Below are 23,687 nucleotides of genomic sequence, written 5' to 3'. Positions count from 1 at the left end.
AAATGCAAAGGAGTAAACTTTGAGAGAATCTTACACTTGCAAAATCGGCTCTAGCCCTCTTGTTTCTTAGTGTCGTCAATTTTAGTGGAGAATGAGTTTCTTATATAGTGTTGACACATCTAGGGTTACACCATGTAAACCCTAATGTGTCATGACTCTTCATTTCCATGACCCATGGGTTTGTAACTCCCATGGAGCATCCATGGAGCATCCTATGGGTGGAACCCAACTTGATAATCCATCGAGCCTCTTAGCCCACTATATAAGATATGGAAGATTTACATAATCTACCCATATATTTAATTAGTTATCTTTTGATCACTTAATTAATCTAAATTAATTCTTGATCAAACTAATTAAATAATATTATTAATATATTAGAACTTATAATATATTAATAAACCATAAGTGTTATTTCTCTCATTTTAGTTTATCCAATTGCATGGTGCCATGCAACCCAAATGGACCACGCCGGGTCGGGTCAAGTACATACCAGAAATAGTTATGGACTTAGACACCTTATCCAACAGGGTAACTCTCCTTTCTTGGAGTCCTGCATGCCGAATCTCTTCAACACCTTATCCAAGTAGGTACTCTGACTAAGTCCAATTAGTCTTTTACTCCGGTCTCTCAAGATCCTTATCCCTAGAATATAGGCAGCTTCTCCTAGGTCCTTCATAGTGAAACACTTCCCAAGCCAGGACTTAACTTCCTGCAGAGTTGGGATGTCATTTCCTATGAGTAGTATGTCATCCACATACAATACCAAAAAGCTAACTATACTCCCACTAGCCTTGACATATACACAAGATTCATCTTCACTCCTAGAAAAGCCAAATTCTTTGACTTTCTCATCAAAGAAAAGATTCCATCTGCGAGGTGCTTGCTTTAACCCATAAATGGATTTCTCAAGCTTACACACTTTATTAGGGTACTCTGTATTGACAAAACCCTCTGGCTGACTCATGTAAACATCCTCAGCCAACTTTCCATTAAGGAAAGCGGTTTTGACATCCATTTGCCATATTTCATAGTCATGAAATGCAGCTATGGCTAACAGAACCCTAATAGACTTAATCTTGGCCACTGGAGAAAAGGTCTCATCATAATCAACTCCCGGAGTTTGTGAGAAACCCTTTGCAACCAGTCGTGCCTTATAAGTGTGTACATTACCATTCATGTCGGTCTTCTTCTTGAAGATCCATTTGCACCCTATAGTCTTACGACCTGGTACATTCTCAACCAAGTTCCAAACTTGATTGTCATACATGGATTGTATCTCGCTGTCCATTGCCTCTTTCCACTTGGTTGACTCAGGGCCTGCCATGGCTTCCACGTAACTGTTAGGTTCATCCAGACCTATCAGTGTCTCATCACTGATAAGTGTATCACCTTCCGCAGTAATATGGAATCCATAGTAATGCTCAGGTGCATTCCTAACCCTTGTGGAACGCCTCAGAGGTACAGACTTGTCAATTGGCTCAACAGAAGTTTCCTCCTCAAGTTGAGTGCTAGGGTTTGAATTTCCTTCACCACTTGACTCTTGAATTTCTTCAAGGTCAACTTGCCTCCCACTGTCTCCTTGGCTTATGAACTCTCTCTCTCTCTCGAAAGAAAGCCTTCCTAGCTACAAAGACCACATTCTCACTAGGTCTGTAGAAGAGGTAACCAAAGGATTTCTGTGGGTAGCCGACGAAAATACACCTCTCACTTCGAGGTTCGAGCTTATCATGAGTCTCGCGTCTCACGAAAGCCTCGCAAACCCAAATCTTAATGTGGTCTAGTTTGGGTACTTTACCAGTCCACATCTCATGAGGAGTTTTGGCAACTTTCTTTGTGGGAACTAGATTAAGGATATGGGCGGCAGTCTCTAAGGCATACCCCCAAAATGAGATTGGTAGCGAAGCTTGACTCATCATGGAACGAACCATATCCAACAAGGTTCGATTACGCCTCTTAGCTACACCATTCAACTGCGGTGTCCTGGGAGGTGTCAATTGTGAGACAATCCCACATTCCCTAAGATAGTCGAGGAACTCTGAACTAAGATACTCACCACCTCGATCGGATCGAAGCATCTTAATGTTCCTGCCCAATTGATTCTCGACTTCCTGTTTAAACTCTTTAAACCTCTCAAAAGTCTCTGACTTATGCTTGATTAAGTAGACATATCGATATCTACTGTAATCATCAGTAAAAGTCAAATAATAACGATCAGCATCCCTTGTGGCATGTTTGAAGGGCCCACACACATCCGTGTGTATAAGATCCAACAAACCTTCACCCCTCTCACAAGAACCTGTGAAGGGTGACTTTGTCATTTTTCCAAGTAAGCATGATTCGCAACTATCATCTGACTTTAGGTCAAATGACTCCAATACTCCATCCTTTTGGAGTTGGCCTATGCGTTTCTTGCTTATATGTCCAAGACGACAATGCCATAATGATGCTTTATCCAAGTTATTATCATTAACAGAATCAATACACAATACATTATTTCCTAAGTTATCAACCACAGATACAGTTTCATACACACCATCACAAGGTAATGCTTTAAAATAAAGAACATTATTAAAGAAAGCATTAATCGAACCAACTTCATTATCAAATGAAAAGGTGAAACCTTGTTTATACAATGCATGAAAGGAAATAATATTTCTTGCCATTTCTGGCGAATAACAACATTTATTAAAATCTAAACTAAACCCACTACTTAGCGATAAAGTATAAACTTCAATCTTGGTGACAGGTAAAGCTTTCCTATTCCCCATGATTAAGTTTATTCTTCCATGCTCCACATTCTCACTTCTTCTTAGTCCCTGCAAATCAGAACATATATGAATACCACAACCGGTATCAAGGACCCAAGAGTTAGAATGTGGTGAGTTATTAGATAAGATAGTGTAAATACCTGCATGGTTGGGTTTAACTTTCCCATCCTTCACATCTTGCTGGTACTTTGGGCAGTTCCGCTTCCAATGTGACTTTTCATGGCAATAGAAGCATTCAGCCTCTTTAGGGTCAGAAGAAGGAGTGACAAAACCTTTCTTGGTTCCACTTGAAGAAGAGCCATCAAGGGTCCTAGCCTTGGTACCCTTCGAAGAGCTCTTCCTCTTCTTCTTTCTACCTTTCCTGATTGTCAAAACCGGGGCGGAGTTTGGAGTAGGAGTGTTAACAACCGACTTACCCTTAAGACCTGTTTCTGCGGTCTTGAGGAGTCCCTGAAGTTTGCTGAGTGTGACCTCTTCCTTATTCATGTGATATGTCATGCGGAATTGATCATAGCACGATGGTAAGGAGTGCAAAATGATATCTTTTGCAAGCTCCTCAGGGAAGTTCACATTAAGCTTCAGCAACCGATCCACATACCTTTGCATTTTCTGCATGTGGCTCGTGACGGATTCCCCGTCCTTCATCATGGTTGTTATGATAGAGCATATGATTTCATACCTCTCTTGTCATGCACTTTGATGGTATCTTTCCATCAGATCTTGGTGCATTTCAAAAGGGTAGAAGTCCTCATAGGACTTTTGGAGTTCCGCTGTCATGGTGGCCAACATGATGCATGCCACTTTTGTAGCATCCCTTTCATGTGCCCGAAAGTCAGCGATCTCCTGGGGAGTTACAGTGGTCTCATCAATCTCCTTAAGCTCCTTGTCAAGGACATATTCTTTGTCCTCGTAGCGGGTAATCATCCTGATGTTTCTGATCCATTCATTGAAGTTGGATCCATCAAAAGTGACTTTCCCACACAAGTTCATAAGGGTAAAGGAGCCATTAGGATTAGAGCCAGAAGCAGCATTGTTTGAAGACATCTGAAAGAAGAGGACAAGATTAGTTTAGATATTAAGAGAGTCCTTAATAAAACACCCAAATGTAATATTAAGGCTAGGATCCAATCACAATATATTATAACTTAGAAGAGGTATACCGTAATCCAAGCTATAACATATTTGAAAGGTAGGTGAATGACGATTCACCAATTTCCACCATGAAAAACGAAATATAAATATTAGGTTTTTAATTGGTTCTTAGAAATTCCTAGATTCTTTTGAGATTCAATGAACTTTTCAAAGGCATGTTTCAATCTCGAGTGTGCCCTCCAAGTTTTGTGACTGGGATACCGAGGATCACAAAACGAGGTGTGAAGTAACCATGCAAATCACTTGGTACCCTCAAGGTTTATCACTCAATCGATGTGCCGCTAAACCACACACGCTCCACCGATGCTATGGTAAACCTTAAGTCACCCTTTACCTACCTTGTTAAGTCCAAGTTAGTGTGCCGGTTAACCACACACGCTCCACCAACGACTTAAACAAAGTGTAAAGTGTAATTTCATGGATTAGCACCTTATTCACATTTTCCTAAAGTAACTAAGATTGGGAATTTAGTAAAAGCATTTAGTTACTTTATAATATTCATCATACTTTTAATGAGAATTTATAAGTCCTTGTCTTACCCGTTCGGCTAACGACCCTCCACCGATCAAGGAAGCGGTGGGTGAGAGTGGACACCCATTAAGTTGCCATTTTATAGGCAACAACCTTATACCCCCCTTATAGACCGGCTTCGTGAATGAGGCGTACTAGCGGTAAGACGACTTGACGTTATACATATATATATTAGTAACTTATAATATTATAAAGTATAAGGGTTGAATTTTAACTTTTAAAATTCTAAGGGTTGGAACTAAAGTTTTAATCAAGACTTTACATGTTCCAAAACTTGAGGGCAAGTTTTGTAAACTTCCAAAACTTTTCATTTCTTATAACTTATGAATTAATTGAGTAATAAAAATGAAGACTCTTCATTTTTTATAACTCTTGTGTTCTTTTAATGGCTTTAATAAAAGTGAGACTTTTGGTTTTCCATAACTTGAGGACAAGTTATGGACTCCATTAAAACACATTATGATCATGAATTAAACTACCATGAAGGTTACAAACAATTCCTATGATCATCTAATCTTCATAAGTTCAAGAACATGAATATGAACACTTTCAAGAATCAAAAATTACACTTAAAAAAAACTTGTAATTTTAATAATTGCCATTGTGAATGGATTAGCATAAACATTACACCATCTAAAACAAGCTTTAAAACATCAAAACAGTTTAGGGTAATGTTTCTAGTCCATTTCCAGCAACAAATGTGCAAACTTTCATACGAGCAGAAAACAGAAAAAACGATTTTTTTTTCAAGCTATTTGCACACAAAAAAAAAAAACAACAAACAAACCTAGGCTCTGATACCACTGATGGGTTTTGAGCATTCTAACACTTCCTAAGTGTACATGCAACCCTAATAACCTTGGATCTATGTTTGTCTAATAATCATGCAAAGTTGAATTCCAAGGTTATATTCCTATCTAGCATACATGGGGAACATTTTTAACTTGAATGAAAGATAGAATAACTTACCTTGTTGTTGATTATGATCCTTGAAACCTTGTGAGCCTAGCACCCCAAGTGTGATGCCTCAAATGCTTCACACAACACCAAATGCAAAGGAGTAAACTTTGAGAGAATCTTACACTTGCAAAATCGGCTCTAGCCCTCTTGTTTCTTAGTGTCGCCGATTTTGGGGAGAACACCTTTGTTTATATAGTGTGTTGCATTAGGTAAACCCTAATGTAACATGACTCTTCATTTCATGATCCATGGGTTAACTCCATGGAGCATCCATGGAGCATCCTATGGGTGGAACCCAACGTGATAATCCATGGAGCCTCTTAGCCCACTATATAATATATGGAAGATTTACATAATCTACCCATATATTTAATTAGTTATCTTTTGATCACTTAATTAATTCTAAATTAATTCTTGATCAAACTAATTAAATAATATTATTAATATATTAGAACTTATAATATATTAATAAACCATAAGTGTTATTTCTCTCATTTTAGTTTATCCAATTGCATGGTGCCATGCAACCCAAATGGACCATGCTGGGTCGGGTCAAGTACATACCAGAAATAGTTATGGACTTAGACACCTTATCCAACAATGATGTCTACCATTTTTAGTATGTTTTAGGCTCAATGTTTTGTTAATAATAGGAAAATTATAGAAAACCAAATCATGTTTTAGACACAAGATTACTTGTGCTTTACTTGTATTCCCCCCTGAAAACGTTAAAAACTCGGAAAAATGTAGGGGTATGAACTCACAGTTTGATGTAGGATTCGAGTGTAAGTTGCTAGGAATTGCTGAGTGTCAAATAAAGCCTCGGGCACAAATGGATCCTATTTAGCATGAAGAAGTACATATATGTATTAGGTAAGGGCATAACACTATTTGTTATGGAAAGAACCACCTTAGGGACTAGGAAACACTTAAAACTAAGTGTTAGAATCACATGTGATTGAAGAGGGGAGTTTGCGGCCGTAATCAGGAGTGTACGGTCACGGGGTTACGGTCCATGGGTTTACGGTTCCATGGGTTCACGGTCTAATGACCTTACGGTCATAAGGTTTACGGTCTAATGACCTTACGGTCATAGGGTTTACGGTCCATGGGTTTACGGTTCATGGGTTTATGGTTCATGAATATACGGTCATTGAAGGGTGTACGGTCTAAGGAGATACACTAGACCGTAAACACCTTTTGTTCATGGAAAAGTGACGATTTCAAGGCAAAACTCAAGAATCCTGACTAGATATAAGTATAAGAGGATGATACTTACGATTTGAAGGCAAAGAAAGGTGTTTTCGGTCCAAAACACTAAGGTGTTCTTGAGGATTCTTGAAGATCTAGATAAATGATGAGATTAATGAGATAGGAACATGGATTTACCACTAGATAGAGGAATGAAGCAACAATTAGAGGTGAAAAACACTTACAACTTGAAGATCTTGGAGGAAACTCGATGAAGGTAGAGAGAGAGTAGAGAGAGAAAGCCTTTGAAGTGTTTAAAGTGTGAAATGAAGGCCAAATACCCTATATATAGGGTGGAGTTCTCGGTCAGGGGGGGGTCCACCTGGCACCGACCGTAAACTGGGTTTACGGTCTACACGAGTTTACGACCGTAAACTCGTCCTGATCGTGAACTCAACGATTTTCGAGGAAGTTTCAAGTTTTTCGCGTGATTCCCAGTTTATTCCGAATCGTATAAAATACATATTATTTATTTAAAACTTAAGGTCCTTCCCAAATTAAGAAATTTGACGGAATTTAATAAAAACCCAAATTTTATTAACGGAAACTAGGTAAGGATAACGGGATAAGTTCCAGGTTGTCACACATCAACTCTTTCAGGTTTTCCCAACCTAATGAGTTAGCCACTGTTAGGGTCAGTGACTTAACATGGCTGTTCCACCATGTCAGGGCTCTGTCAGAGAATGTGCAGGCAACAAACTTCACTTTGCTCCCTTCAGGGCACGAACAGATTTCAAAGACCGAATCTGTTTTCTCGAACCATCGCATCAGAGCGATGACTCCACCATTTCCATCGAAGGAATTGGGTTTGCAGTTCATGAACTCTTTATACGAACACTCCCTTAGGTGTTCGTGAGTAGCTCCGGGGTTGGTTAAGTGGGTACCGCTACTAGATCCGAGGGTACCACTTTCACCGAAGTGAGCTAGAGCAGTTGCCACTGCGGAGGATATTGCTGCTTGGAGAGCAGCAAGATCGAATTGCGACGGTGGAGTTGGAGTTATCAGAGTAGTGCGTCTGTTTGATCTGCGAGGAGGCATCTTTGCTAAAAGAATGCAAAGATGAGATGGAATAAGTCTAAAGCAATGGACACAAGCTGAATGCTGAAAAGACAAGGTTATCCTAGTTCTGGGTGTATCGGGTCCTGGCTTCCACAGGGTTCTAGAATTAATTCATAAATGAGTCTATACCAAATAAACTTTATGAATTTGGAATGGCTATCCTCAAATCAATATCTGTTACCTGAATAACTGTTACCAGCTGCATGTAAGAAACTAATCTTAACATATAATGTGAGCAGTGTTTCCACTCGCTCATTAAGTTAACAAGATTATTATTTATTAGTGTGGCGCATAAGACGTTTTGGGTTACTTTGGTTGATCCTTATTTGAAAGCTTCTCATGAACTTGCTCTCGTTTCCTCCTGACTCTCCTGTTGTCTACTATGAGGAAGTGGTTACATCTATCTGGGTTTGTCGTGCGAGAATGGAAGTGACTAAAGAATCTATGAGATTTAAGTGAAACATTTATGGGGTGATCCTTACAGAGTCCTCCTATAATTTCACAATGTATACAAGTTGTATATAACTTAAGACTAAATAGACCTTCGAATAAGCGATGCTACTCCAAAACCACAACCAAACAAGGAACAGGTAGTGAAGCGTAGATCACAAATTCTCAGTCTATAAATTCTCAATTATATATAACCTTGGAAGTATACACTGCAAGATTATAGACCTATCCGTAAGGGTCTTTTAAGTTATCACATAAGTTATTTGTATAGTGCCTAAAATACTCCTACAGTATTTTAATGTAATGAACTTGGTATGTTTTAAACTTTTTATCGCGTTACAGTATCATAGAATACTCCTATAGTATTCTAACTCAAATGTACTTGATCTAGTATTCTCTTGACTAGTATTCGGTAAGTTTTAAGACCGTTGCAACACCACATCATTCCCAAACACATGTCGGTCACATCTCGAATGAATATAGTTGATCAGGCTATATTGATCCTAGCTATGATTACATAACTGTCCAGGTTTGACCATAGTGTTCAACCTTTAACTTCTTCTGTTCTGTTCTTGTTGTGATACTTGTTCTAGTATGTATATATGTATAAGCAAATATGTATACTTTTATAAGGTATCATTATATATTTAACATATATTCTTATCCAGAGCACTTCGGCGCCATTGTATTTATAGTTGTATATCTTTTATCGATTGATATACTTAGTTCACTATAAACAATGCTCTAATACCAATCTGTCACACCCCAAAACCGGAACGACGGAAACGTTCTGGGGCGGAGGACGTCATGTTTAGTATCACAAGAGATGCATCATAGTAAGCAAGTAATGAACAACCATTTCATTAGAAAGAAAGTGTTTACAAAGTATGATTCACATAATATAGAATACACATCAAATAACAAAAAGACATGAAGCTGAAATGCTCCATCTTCTGAATCCCAGAGCGCGTACCTGTCTACTGGTCTCCTGAGAATACAAGTTATTTTGAAAGCGTAGATCAGCATTTAAGCTGGTGAGTTCATAAGATTTTAGTGATGTAGTGAGTAGTAAGAAAGTTGTAGTAAGTTGTAGTAAGTTCTGTTTAGAAAAGTTTGTCTGTTCCTCCAGAAAATCCTATATTTCCTGCTTTGATGAAAGATGAGTAAAAATGACTCAACAGTCCTTTCTATGTGTATTAAATGGATACAAGTTATATAAAACCCAGAGTAAACAAACAATCGGTTGTGTGTATCTGCCCTAAGCACACAACCAAACAAGGAACAGGAAATGAGGAGGAAGACACACATCCCATTGTTTGTTAGATCATCGTTGTATATAACCCTTGCGTATTCTCTCGGGACTCACGAAGTTAACTGTAATAGTTCCTTTAGTTTGATGGAAAGATTCTTTAAGAAAACCCTTATTTCTTATAATAAAATGGTAACCACAGTAGTTCCTTCTATAATCACTTAGTTTATACTAGTTATATATAATCTAATATCGAACGGATAGTTAATTGTGTGAATCTGCCCTAAGCCCACAACCAAACAAGGAACAGGGAGTGAGGCGGAAGGCACACATCCAACTACCTATCGGGTATTAATTATATATAACCTTGGTGTATAAACTAAGGTATTATAGAGTTAACCACCTAAGGTCCTTTAAGTTTTACTGGTTTAATAAATGGATTAAACCCCTTTACTGGTTGAGTTTCTAGTTTTGTATTCAAAAGTTCTTCATTTGAAAAGTATGTTTTCTACTAGAAAACCGTGCATTGAATAGTGTCCTATGACTTGACCCACACATGGTACCCCTTATGATTACTTAGTGTATACGGAACATATATACATCTAAGTTCGGATAAATAGTAAGCTGGGTGTATCTGCTCTAAGCCCACAACCAAACAAGGAACAAGAAATGAAGCAGAAAGCACACATCTTACTACCTATCAGACCCGATTAATATATATCCCTGAACGCATACACTAAGGAATCATAAAGTTAGCATTATAGGTCCCTTTCTACTGAATGTACTAGACCCGACTGTTCTGTTTGTCATTTGTAAATGTAAGTTTTCCCTAGTTTATAACTATCTTGACTTGAAAATAGTTTGTATGAGCTTTCAAGTGGAATTGCCACTTAATGAAAGTAATGGGAATTTATAAGTACTCAGTTGTCTTTTGAATTGCCAACCTGCAGTACTAATTACCTTAAAACATGTTTTTTTATTAAGGTCATAAGGTGAAAGCTAGTACCCATACTATATGCTCTCCCTGTCAAGAGATTCTGGGAACCAAACGCGACCTCTACAAACGATTGCAAGCCGTGTAATTCACATTAAAGTTTATGTGATCATGTATACCCAATATAACTATTACCTTTTGTTTAGAACAATGAGTTAGTGATTCATTGGTATAATTAGATCTAGTAAGTTGTCCCATGCTGCAGCACCTTTATTATGTTCGTTTAGTTCTAGCATCTTAGTATGTTCTCGTTATAGTATCTTAGTATCTTCTCGTTGTAGTATCTTAGTATTCTCTAGTATATAGTATCTTAGTATGTTCTAGCTATAGTATGAACTGAACCCCTAAACTATACCCATTATAGTTTACTAGTAATGTACTTGAACTGTTGTTGAAAAGACTCATTTTTCTAGTAAGTTATGCTTGTACTTTAAAAATAGAGTTTTGTTAAACTATAAAGTAACATAACTTGAAAAGAGTTTTTGAAATGTTTTGACAACTTATAAATGACATAAGAAGTCTTTTGAAAATGTTTATAACAAACAATTACACAATTATCATTGTGTTCAACTTGTATTCCCCCCTTAAAAGCATTTAAAACAGTTTAAAAGGTTGATTACGAGGCATGAACTCACCTTATATGGGTGATTCAAACGAATATGCGCGTAAGGATGAGAAGTTCCACGAGTGAAGTCCCGAGACACAACAAGTCCTAAATGACATATAAGGCATGAATATAGTGTTTATAAGCAACTATATGAAAGAAAACACCTTCCGGGACTAGGAAACACCTTGACCAAGTGTTGGAATCATATGTGATTCATCTAAAGGATGTTTATGGCCATGGTTTGGTGTTCACGAGCATGTGTTTACGGCCAAGGGAGTTTACGGCCGTAAATTCATGGTCAAACATGCATAAGTGTGTGTTTGAAGGCTAGGGAAGCTTGAGGGACTATTGCTCTACACAAGGATGAGAAAGACCAACTCAAAGGAGAGTGTTGAGGTGTTTACGACCACACCATAAAGCCTATGGCCGTAAACACTCTAAATGGTCACATTTAGAGTCTTAAAGGTAAGGAGTTTCAAAGGCCCAAGTGTTCTAATGGTTAGCAAAGGTCTAGGAGTGTTTAAGGTCCAAGAATTGACAACTACAAGGGTTTACGGCCAAGGTGTAAACTCCTGGCCGTAAAATCTCTTTGATGATGAGTTTGGTGATGATTCAAGGTCTTACAAAGCACAAGGGAGTGTTCTAGCCTCAAATCTAAGCCTTAGGAAGAGTTTAAGGCTCAAATGCACCATTGACTAGGGTTTACGGCCAAGGGAGATTGCTTGGCCGTAAAATCCATTTGTTCTTGCATTCTTGATGATTTCAAAGGGTAAATCAAGTGTTTCTAGCATACAACTAGTTAAGGGAAGAGTACTCACACTTTGGAGGCCCTTTGATGAAGACCGGGAGTGAAATCTTGATGATACTTGAGAGAGAATGGGAGATTTCGGCCAAGGAAAAGAAAGGAATGAAGAAATGGCTAAGTCCTACATATATAGGGGTGAGTTTACGGCCAAACCATAAACTCTATGGCCGTAAACTTCATTTTGGTGGAATTAAGGCTTGAATGTTGCACAATGTCTCTAGCAGGTACATTCTAACACTCACTCCTTAAGTGTACTAGGCTTAAAACTCCTTAGAATGACCTTTATCAAGGCTAGAACTGATTAAAAATGAGTCTGACACTTAGTTGAGTTGAATGGTTGGACTATACAAGACAATAATTTTTGGGTTGTCACATGTTGTAGCACCACTTATGTCCAACAGCTTAGACCTCTACAAGCCAACCCATGACAGTCTGGATTCATATCTACTTCCAACGTTTGACCGACTGTGGAAAATTTGAATAACATGAAATTACAATAACATAATTATTCTGGAAGTCAAAACATGCAAAATGAAACGATAGTAAACGATTGACAAAAGATAGCAACACTTTACTCATAAATACATACAACTTTTATTCATCATCAAATGTCAATTACACTTTAAATATTTCAAAGCTATCTAACTACTAAAACTAATATCATCCTTCAACCCTATGCGCCTAGCATGCTGGAGATGCTTAACCCTACCCAGTCCCTTCGTGAGGGGATCTACCGGGTTCTCATCCGATGATACCCTCTTTTCCACGAGGAGTCCTTCTTCTATTCAATGTCTGATGAAATGGTATTTTCTGTCGATGTGTATGGATCTCCCGTGATCCCGTGGTTCCTTGGCTAAGGTAACTGCACTTTCACTATCACAAAAAATATCGATAGGCTCCTTTATAGCTGGTACAACTCCAAGGTCTCCAATGAAGTTCTTTAGCCATATAGCCTCCTTCGCTGCCTCGCTTGCCGCTATATACTCTGATTCGCAAGTTGAATCAGCCACTGTCTCTTGCTTGGAACTTTTCCAAGAGATTGCTCCTCCGTTTAAGGAAAAGACCCAGCCTGACTGAGAGCGGAAATTATCCCTATCAGTCTGGAAGCTAGCATCACTATACCCTAATACTCTCAAGTCATCACTCCCACCGAGGGTAAGAACCCAGTCCTTAGTCCTCTGCAAGTACTTGAGAATGTTCTTTACTGCAGTCCAGTGAGCCTTGCCAGGGTTCCCCTGATATCTGCTGATCATGCTCAAAGCAAATGCTACATCAGGACGAGTACAAGTCATAGCATACATGATCGAGCCTACAACAGAAGCATAAGGTACTCGACTCATCTCAGCTATCTCAGCTATCTCAGCCTCTGTACTTGGGCTCTGAGTCTTACTCAGTCTGGCGTTACTCTGGATCGGTAACTCTCCTTTCTTGGAATTCAGCATGCTGAATCTATTCAACGCCTTATCCAAGTAGGTACTCTGACTAAGCCCAATTAGTCTTTTACTCCGGTCTCTCAAAATCCTTATCCCTATAATATAGGTAGCTTCACCAAGGTCCTTCATAGCGAAACACTTCCCAAGCCAGGACTTAACTTCCTGTAGAGTTGGGATGTGATTTCCTATGAGTAGTATGTCATCCACATACAATACCAAAAAACTAACTATACTCCCACTAGCCTTGACATATACACAAGATTCATCTTCACTCCTAGAAAAGCCAAACTCTTTGACTTTCTCATCGAAACAAAGATTCCATCTGCGAGGTGCTTGTTTCAGTCCATAGATGGATTTCTCAAGCTTACACACTCTATTAGGGTACTGTGCACTGACAAAACCCTCTGGCTGACTCATGTAAACATCCTTAGCCAACTTTCCATTAAGGAAAGCTGTTTTGACATCCATTTGCCATATTTCATAGTCATGAAATGCAGCAATGGCTAGCATGACCCTAATAGACTTAATCTTGGCTACTGGTGAAAAGGTCTCATCATAATCAACTCCCAGAGTTTGAGAGAAGCCCTTTGCAACTAGTCGCGCCTTATAAGTGTGTACATTACCATCCATGTCGGTCTTCTTCTTGAAGATCCACTTGCACCCAACTGTCTTACGACCTGGTACATTGCAACCAAGTTCCAAACATGATTGTCATACATGGATTGTATCTTGCTGTCCATAGCCTCTTTCCATTTAGAAGCCTTAGGGCCTGCCATGGCTTCCGTGTAGCTGTTAGGTTCATCCAGACTTACCAGTGTGCTATCACTGATAAGTGTATCACCTTCTGCAGTAATATGGAAACCATAGTAATGCTCAGGTGCATTCCTAACTCTCGTGGAACGCCTCAGAGGTACATACTCTTCTGTCGGATCAACAGGAGTTTCCTCCTCAGGTTGATTTCTAGGGTTTGAGGTTCCTTCGCCACTTGACTCTTGAATTTCTTCAAGGTCAATTTTCCTCCCACTGTTTCCTTGGCTTATTAATTCTCTCTCGCGAAAGACTCCTCTCCTCGCTACAAAGACCACATTATCACTGGGTCTGTAGAAGAGGTAACCGAAGGATCTCTGTGGGTAGCCGATGAAAATACACCTCTCACTTCGAGGTTCGAGCTTATTGTGAGACTCACGCCTCACAAAAGCCTCGCAACCCCAAATCTTGATGTGGTCCAGATTGGGAACTTTTCCGGTCCACATCTCATGAGGTGTTTTGGTAACCTTCTTTGTAGGGACTAGATTAAGGATATGGGTGGCAGTCTCTAAGGCATACCCCCAAAATGAGATTGGTAGCGAAGATCGACTCATCATGGAACGAACCATGTCCAACAAGGTCCGATTACGCCTATCAGCCACACCATTCAACTGCGGTGTCCTAGGAGGTGTCAATTGTGAGAGAATCCCACATTCCTTAAGATAGTCAAGGAACTCTGTACTAAGATACTCACCACCTCGATCGGATCGAAGCATCTTAATGTTCCTGCCCAATTGATTCTCTACTTCCTGTTTAAACTCTTTAAACCTTTCAAAAGTCTCTGACTTATGCTTGATTAAGTAGACATAACAATATCTACTATAATCATCAGTAAAAGTCACATAATAACGATTAGCATCCCTTGTGGCAGTTTTGAAGGTTCCACACACATCAGTGTGTACAAGATCCAACAAACCTTCACCCCTAGCACATGTACCAGTGAAGGGTGACTTTGTCATTTTACCAAGTAAGCATGATTCACAACTATCATCTGAATTTAGATCAAATGACTTCAAGACTCCATCCTTTTGGAGTTGGCCTATGCGTTTCTTGCTTACATGTCCAAGACGACAATGCCATAATGATGCTTTATCCAAGTTATTATTAGAAGAATCAATACACAATGCATTATTTCCTAGATTGTCTACAACCGACACAACTTCATACACACCATCACAAGGTAATGCTTTAAAATAAAGAACATTATTAAAGAAAACATAAATACCACCACTATCATTATCAAATGAAAAGGTAAAACCTTGTTTATACAAAGTATAAAAGGAAATAATATTTCTTGCCATTTCAGGCGAGTAACAACATTTATTCAAATCTAATGTAAACCCACTACTTAGCAACAAAGAATAAACTCCAATGTTGGTGACAGGTGAAGCTTTTCTATTCCCCATGATCAAGTTTATCTTTCCATGCTCCACATTCTCACTTCTTCTTAGTCCCTGTAAATCAGAACAAATATGAATACCACAACCGGTATCAAGGACCCAAGAGTTAGAATAGGGTGAGTTATTAGACAATATAGTGTAAATACCTGCATGGTTGGGTTTTACTTTCCCATCCTTAAGATCTTGCTGGTACTTTGGGCAGTTTCACTTCTAGTGCGACTTTTCATGGAAATAAAAGCATTCAGCTTCTTTTGGTTCAGAAGAAGGAGTGACAAAACCTTTATTGGTTCCACTTGAAGAGGATCCATCAAGGGACTTTCCCTTGGTACCTTTCGAAGGGTTCTTCCTATTCTTTCCACTACCTTTCCTGATTTCCAAGACAGGGGTGGAGTTTGGAGTAGGAGTGGTAGTGGTAACAACCGATTTACCTTTAAGACCACTTTCGGCGGTCTTCAAGAGTCCTTGAAGCTTGCTGAGGGTAACTTCTTCCTTGTTTATGTGGTATGTCATGCGGAATTGATCATAACACGAAGGTAAGGAGTGCAAAATGATATCTATTGCCAACTCCTCGGGGAAGTTCACATTTAGTTTCAGCAAACGGTCCACATACCTTTGCATTTTCTGCATGTGGCCCGTGATGGGTTCACCATCCTTCATCCTGGTCGTTATCATGGAGGAGATGATTTCATATCGTTCTTGACGAGCACTCTGATGGTAGTGGTCCATCAAATCCTGGTGCATCTGAAAAGGATAGTAGTCCTCATAGGACTTTTGGAGCTCGGCTGTCATAGTGGCCAACATGATGCATGCCACTTTGGTAGCATCCCTTTCATGGGGCTGATATTCAGCGACCTCCTCAGGAGTAGCAGTCGGCTCGAGTTCTTTAAGCTCCTTGTCGAGGACATATTCCTTTTCCTCATACCGAGTGACCATTCTGATGTTCCTGATCCAATCCATAAAGTTGGATCCATCAAAGATGACTCTCCCACAAAGATTCATGAGAGAGAAGGAGCCGGTAGGTTTGAGCCAGAAGCAGCATTGTTGGAAGACATCTGAAAATAAGAAAGACAAGTTTAGATTAGATATAAAGATAGTCCTTAATAAAACACCCAAATGTAATATTAAGGCTAGGACCCAACACAATATTTTATAACTTAGAAGAGGGATGCCGTAATCCAAGCTATAAAATATTTGAAGGTAGGTGAATGACGATTCACCAATTTCCACCATGAAATAAATTATTTGGTTTTAATTGGTTTTTGAAACTCCTAGATTCTTTGAGATTCATTGAACTTTTCAATGGCATGTTTCAATCTCGAGTGTGCCTTTCAGGTTTTGTGACTGGGATGCCAAGGATCGCAAAACAAGGTGTGAAGTAACCATGCAAATTACTTGGTACCCTTAACATTTACCCCTCAATCGATGTGCTGGTTAACCACACGTGCTCCATGGATACTATGATAAATATTAAGTTACCCTTTACCTACCTTGTTAAGTCCATGTTAGTGTGCCGGTTAACCATACACGCTCCAGTAACGACTTAATCAAAGTGCAAAGTGTAATTTCATGGGTTAGCACCTTATTCACATTTTCCTAAAGTAACTAAGATTGGGAATTTATAAAAACATTTAGTTACTTTATTTTTCATCATACTTTTAGTGAAGATTTAGAAGTCCTTGTCCTACCCGTTCGGCTAACGACCCTCCACCAGTCAAGGAAGCGGTGGGTGAGAGTGGACACCTATTAAGCTGCCATTTTATAGACAACAACCTTATACCCCCCTTATAGACCGACTTCGTGAATGAGGCCTACGAACGGTAAAATGACTTGTTCTTATACATATATATATATATATATATATATATATATATATATATATATATATATATATATATATATATATATATATATTATTAACTTATAATATTATAAAGTATAAGGATTGAATTTTAACTTTTAAAATTCTAGGGGTTGGAACTAAAGTTTTTAAAGTGACTTTACATGTTCCAAAACTTGAGGGCAAGTTTTGTAACTTTACAAAACTTTTCAATTCATAACTTATGAGTTATTGTTTAATAAAAATGAAGACTCTTCATTTTTTGTAACTTATGTGTTCTTTTTATGGATTTATTACAAAGTGAATTTTGGTTATCCATAACTTGAGGACAAGTTATGGAATCCATTAAAACACATCATGATCATGAATTAACTATCAATCAATAGCACATAATTCCTATGATCTTGCAAGAACTCATAAGAACATGAATATTCATATCAAAATTTCAAGAACATATGAACACATATAAACATGGAATTTTGATATTAGCCATTGTAAATGGATTAGAACAACCATTACTCCATCTAAGACAAGTTTTAAAACACCAAAACAGTTTAGGGTAATGATTCTAGTACATTTCCAGCAGCAAAAATCAAAAATCTGCACTCTACCTGGCCAACTCTTCGAGTGCAAGAACTGACTCGCTGAGTTGGTTGAAGATACGCTTGGACTCGTCGAGCCCCCCCATGGACTTGGCGAATCCCCTGTGCAGACAGCAAGAATTTTGATTTTTTCAGCTATTTTGCATCAAGTATCAAACAAACAAACCTAGGCTCTGATACCCAAATGGACCATGCCAAACCGGGTCAAGTACATACCAGAAATAATTATGGACTTAGACACCTTATCCAACAGCACCTTGCTGCTAGCTACAGTAGGACCGGCAGGTCTACGGGTGACAAAGTCATAAAAGATACTGGTGCCCGATTCGCGCCATATCAAGTTAATTTATGGTCATGACACTCGCAATGTAGATAACAACGATTTACTTATGTAATAATATACTATACATGAACAATGGTTATTCAACACAAGTATGGACAAATACATGGTTTCCTTAGGAAAACTAAAACTACTATACATATTGGTAATAACTAGGGTTTCCAAACAGAACACTTCATACAGAGATTTTTCATAAAAAGTTCATCATTCAATACACCTACTGGTAGTACAATCATACAAACATGTTTACTAAGATTATCTCACTTTTACTAAGGAAAATGTTGGATTTTCTTGGAGTCATGCAAACATTTACAGAGTCATCAACAGGTTTTCAATACACAAACACCGCTTATGAACTCACCAGCTTTATGCTGATACTCTTTCAAAACTGCTTGTATTCTCAGGAAATCAGGAGATAGGTACCTTCCTGGAGTTTTGGAAAAGTCAGAGCGATTAAAGTCATGTCTTTATATTTACCTACACTTTTGATGTATTCAAACAAGACTTAAACAGATGTAAACCTTTTTCTTACATGTATTCAATGTTTGGTTGTGTTTACTATGGTTGCTATGATATAATTGTTGTGATACTACGCATGACGTCATCCGCCCCCGAACGTTTCCGCCGTCCCGGTTTGGGGGTGTGAAAGATTGGTATCAGAGCTCTTGTTTATAGTGAACTAAGTATACTGAACCTTACATGGTATACAACTATAAACTCTAAGGGGACGAAGTGCTCTGAACTAAAAAGTATACTTTTAAAAATATAAGTATACAAGTATATCTGAGTACCAGAATCAGTGTCATAAGTAGAACAAAACAAAAGTATTTGGATGTTGGACACTGCGGTTAAACCTGGGCAGTTATGGAATCATGTCTAGGGTCAATATAGCATGATCAACTATATTTATTCGAGACGTGACCAACATGTGCTTGGGAGTGACAATGGTGTGGCTGCAAGCCTAAAACTTACCAAGTATATATACCTCAGATATCAGTAAAACAAAAACACGCAACTTAAAATACAATAGGAGTATTTTAGCTAGAGCCGAATACAGTATAGAGATTCATTCCAAGTGTTGCTACCTATTCTTTTCTAAGCGATAACTTACTTGCATTAGTAATCTTCCCTTGCTTATCGCTTGGTAGAACACTTTAATTATCAGCATGAGATATATATTGTTTCATATATCTTGAGGACTTACCATCCTCTTCTTCCTGATCGTTTCTAGAACTAGATGCCTCCCCGAAGAAGATCCAACATAAGGAACGACGACACCCCGCCACCACCACCCCCTCAGTTCGACCCCGTTATGTTCCAGGAAGCAGTTACAGCCGCCGTGACTGCAGCAATGGCACAAGTAAACTCAGGTGGGGCTGGAGGTGGACCCGATCCTCAAACACAAGAAAGAAGTCAGGGACATCAAAAGGAGTGTTTCTACAAGGATTTCATGAACGCAAAACCCAAATCCTTCGACGACAATGGAGGTGTTATTGCCCTGACTCGATGGTTCGAGAAAATCGAACCCATCTTCGAAATTTGCGTCTGTTCCGAAGCAAACAAGGTGAAGTTCACCGCCTGCACCTTCACCGACAGAGCATTGACCTGGTGGAATGGTCAAGTCAAATCTCTAACCCTGCCAGTGGCTAATGCCATGGGTTGGGAAAGTCTGAAAGAACTCATGCTGGCCGAGTACTTCCCGAGGGGCGAGGTGCAAAAGTTGGAGCACGAACTCTGGAACCTGAAGATGAAGGGTTCCGACATTGCTGCCTACACTGCTAGATTCTATGATCTGGCTCTCCTCTGTCCGGGAATGGTCACCCCGGAAAGCAAGAAAATTGAGAGGTACATCTGGGGACTGACGCCCCCAACCAAAGGAAATGTCTTGGCTGCTAGGCCGACTACGTTTGATAGCGCCAAGTGTCTGGCGTAGACTCTGATCGATCATGGAGTCGATCTTGATGAGGTGGCAGCCATCCCCGAGCCGCAAAAGGAGAGTGGTGGGAAGAAGAAAAAGTTCGGGAACAAACGAAAGGTGCAGTCTTCACAGGAACCCTCCAAGAAACAATAAACAGTAGCAGTCCACGCTGCTACTACTCCTGCTGCAGTTCCCATTAGTCCAACAACCCCCAGCCGCTATGCTGGAAACCTACCTCTGTGCAACAAGTGCAACTACCATCATCATGGGCAGTGTCGGGAAATGTTGTGCACCAGCTGTGGTAAAAAGGGGCACACAACTCGAGTCTGCAAGGCACCAGTCCAACCTACCAATCAGGCTCCTGGAGCGGGCGCCGGTCAAGCCTGTTATGGCTGCGGAGAGGTTGGGCACTTCAAAAGAAATTTCCCTAAGGCAACAACAGCTGGCAACACAGGGAGGGTGCTGGCTATGGGACAGGAGGAAGCAGTCGCTGACCCTACCGTTGTTACGGGTACGTTCCTCCTTGACAAGTCTTATGCATGCATTCTTTTCGATTCTGGTGCAGAGAGAAGTTTTGTTAGTCATGCATTCAAACACCTAATCAAATGTAAATCCCAACCTTTAACTGAAACATTTACCGTCGAGATGGCTAACGGAAAGAAAGAGAGCACAAACGACATATTCATAGGCTGTACCCTTACCCTGAATGATCATTCCTTTCCCATCGACCTTATGCCAGTCTCCATAAAGAGCTTTGATGTCATAATCGGCATGGATTGGTTGAGCCCCAATCGTGCTGATATCCTTTTCTACGAGAAAGCTATCCGTCTCAATCTTCCCTTTGGTGAAGCCCTCACTATTTACGGTGATAAACTCAGTTCGAACGTTCGTATCATATCATGCATCAAAGCCCAGAAGTATCTGCGAAAGGAGTGCCATGCATTCCTAGCTCACGTTGTCGACAAGACGCAAAAAGTTAAAGAACTCGAGAGCATCCCCGAAGTCTACAACTTTCCTGATGTCTTCCCCGAAGATCTTCCAGGAATTCCTCCCGAGCGCCAAGTCGAGTTTCACATCGACTTGATCCCCAGAGCTACTCCTGTAGCTAAATCTCCATATCGTATGGGGCCGACAGAAATGCAAGAATTATCCAGCCAGCTTAATGAGCTGATCAGCAAAGGATTCATAAGACCGAGTTTCTCACCCTGGGGAGACCCGATCTTATTCGTGAAGAAGAAAGATGGATCCTTTCGGATGTGCATTGACTACCGAGAACTGAACAAGCTGACCATCAAGAAACGTTATCCCTTACCCAAAATCGACGACCTCTTCGACCAACTTCAGGGAGCCAGTTACTTTTCGAAGATAGATCGAAGATCAGGGTACCATCAGTTGCGAGTTCACGAGAATTATGTGCCCAAGACAGCATTACGAACTCGCTATGGACACTACGAGTTTGTAGTAATGCCCTTTGGTCTAACCAACGCACCGGCAGTATTCATGGATCTGATGAATCGGGTGTGCCGCCCTTTCCTAGACAAGTTCGTGATCCTTTTCATTGACGATATACTTGTCTATTCGCGAAGCGAAGATGATCATAAACAACACTTGAGGCTGGTGCTAGAAACATTAAGGGCAGAGAAACTATATGCAAAATTCTCTAAGTGTGAGTTCTGGATCAGGAAGGTAATTTTCCTTGGTCACGTGGTTAGCGAGGAAGGCATACACTTGGACCCTTCCAAAATCAAGGCGATTGAGAATTGGTCAGCACCAAATACACCCACATAAATCCATCAATTCTTGGGTCTCGCTGGCTATTATCGCAAGGTTTATCCAGAATTTCTCCAAAATCGCTAAGCCTTTAACCACCATGACATAGAAAGGTGTAACCTTTAGTTGGGGAGGAAAGCAAGACACTGCATTTCAAACATTGAAGCAAGCCCTATGTAGCGCACCTATCTTATCCCTGCCCGAAGGGACGGAAGACTTCGTTGTCTACTGTGATGCATCCAATCAGGGCCTAGGCTGTGTGGTCATGTAGCGAGGAAAGGTTATCGCCTATGCCTCGAGGTAGTTGAAAACACACGAAGTCAATTACACCACTTACGATCTAGAGTTGGGAGCCGTGGTCTTTACGTTAAAGATCTGGAGATATTATCTCTATGGAACCAAGTGCACTGTATTCACCGACCATAGAAGCCTATAACATATCTTTGATCAGAAAGAGTTAAACATGAGACAGCGGCGATGGGTAGAGCTACTCAGTGACTACGAGTGCGAAATACGCTATCATCCCGGAAAGGCCAATGTGGCAGCAGATGCCCTCAGCCGAAATGAGTATTCAGGTCGTAGAGTGAAGGTATTGGCAATGACCATCCATTCCCAATTATCCGCACAAATCAGAGAGGCTCGGCTGGAAGTCTTGAAACCAGAGAACATGACAGATGAAGCGTTGCGGGGAATGGAAAAGAACTTGGAGGTCAAGGGAGACGGAGTCTACTATTTCATGAACCTGATCTGGACCCCAAAGTACGACGGGTACAGGGAGGTTGTCATGAATGAGGCTCACAAGACTAGATACTCCGTTCACCCAGGTCCAGATAAGATGTATCTGGATCTCAAACAACTCTATTGGTGGCCGGACATGAAAGCAAAAATTGCTACCTTCGTGGGCAAGTGCTTGACTTGCGCCAAGGTGAAGGTAGAATATCAAAAGCCCTCAGGTTTACTTCAACAACCAGAAATACCTGAGTGGAAGTCGGAAAGGATTGCAATGGATTTTATCACTATGTTACCCAGATCTCCGAGTGGGCACGACGCCATCTGGGTAATTGTCGATCGACTGACCAAATCCGCCCACTTCCTGCCAATCAAAGAAAACTTCAAAATGGAGACTCACACGAATCTACATTCGAGAAATAGTTCGCCTTCATGGGGTGCCTGTATCCATTATCTCCGACCGAGATAGCAGGTTTACCTCGAGATTCTGGCAATCACTACAGAAGGCTCTGGGAACTACGCTGGATATGAGCACGACTTATCATCCACAGACAGATGGACAGAGTGAGAGAACAATTCAAACATTGGAAGATATGTTGAGAGCCTGCGTCATCGACTCCGGCACGTCGTGGGATACTCATCTTCACTTGGTCGAATTTTCCTACAACAACAGCTACCACACCAGCATCAAGGCTGCGCCGTTTGAAGCCCTCTATGACCGTAAGTGCAGATCCCCTCTGTGCTGGGCTGAGGTGGGTGACACGCAGCTAGTCAAGGGTCAAGCCCCTGACAACACTCTCACGGGTCCTGAAATCATCCGGGAGACGACTGAAAAGATCGTACAACCGGGAACGACTAAAAGCATCAAGAGATAGACAAAAGAGCTACGCCGACAAGAGACGAAAACCGTTGGAGTTCCAGGTTGGTGTCCGTGTTCTTTTAAAGGTCTCGACTTAGAAGGGCATGATATGCTTCGGAAAGCGTGGTAAGCTAAATCTGAGATACATTAGGCCGTTCGAGAT

Source organism: Lactuca virosa, chromosome 5, assembly GCF_052849685.1.
Source record: "Lactuca virosa cultivar CGN04683 chromosome 5, Lactuca_virosa_CGN04683_v6, whole genome shotgun sequence".
NCBI lineage: Eukaryota > Viridiplantae > Streptophyta > Magnoliopsida > Asterales > Asteraceae > Lactuca > Lactuca virosa.
The sequence above is the reverse complement of the archived record's forward strand: the minus strand, read 5'-3'. Positions refer to the sequence as shown.